General features: G+C 33.9%; 1 long non-coding RNA gene across 1 annotated transcript; it reads right to left on the reverse strand.

The window, feature by feature from the left end:
• Window positions 1–537, reverse strand: LOC116008021. The gene is made up of 3 exons (XR_004095426.1): window positions 378–537; window positions 218–278; window positions 1–38 (listed from the first exon to the last, which is right to left on the reverse strand). It is a non-coding gene; the product is annotated as an uncharacterized LOC116008021 (long non-coding RNA).
• Between the last annotated feature and the right edge of the window lie 6 nt (window positions 538–543).

Genomic DNA, 543 nt, shown 5'->3' on the forward strand with positions numbered 1-543 from the left:
TCAGGCGAAATCTTGACACTGTCACCTTCACAACATGCCTGCATTGTTGGATTCCATATAACAATTAGCGGATAGCTGATATCTTATTGAGTTAGCTTATTAAGTTAGTTGGTTTGACATAGTATTAGCTAATTGTAAAATGTATTTGGTAAAATTAGTTGTTAGCTAATTACATATAAAATAACCTACAATAGCATAAATATATTATGATATTTACTTGCTGAGGCACCACTGGCTTTGCTTTCTGGTAGTGATACCAATCAACTCCGATCCATTGCCTGCAGTGACCAAAACGAAAGTCCATCGAAAACATATAAACAAATTCATGCCTCGAAAACGTTGGAATAATGCAACAGGCAAATGTTTTAATTACATACTTAAAGCAAAATCTTGACATGCAGTCTGACTTGAGGCTTTGTGGTTCAATTTTTTTTTTTTTTATCTCCGATCCCTTTTGTTTCCATCATCCAATTGATTCCATCCATATCCAAATGGTATAAAAACCACTCATGTATAATTGCTCTGATCAAGTTAAATTGTACC

The sequence above is a fragment of the Ipomoea triloba genome, chromosome 16, assembly GCF_003576645.1.
Source record: "Ipomoea triloba cultivar NCNSP0323 chromosome 16, ASM357664v1".
Lineage (NCBI taxonomy): Eukaryota > Viridiplantae > Streptophyta > Magnoliopsida > Solanales > Convolvulaceae > Ipomoea > Ipomoea triloba.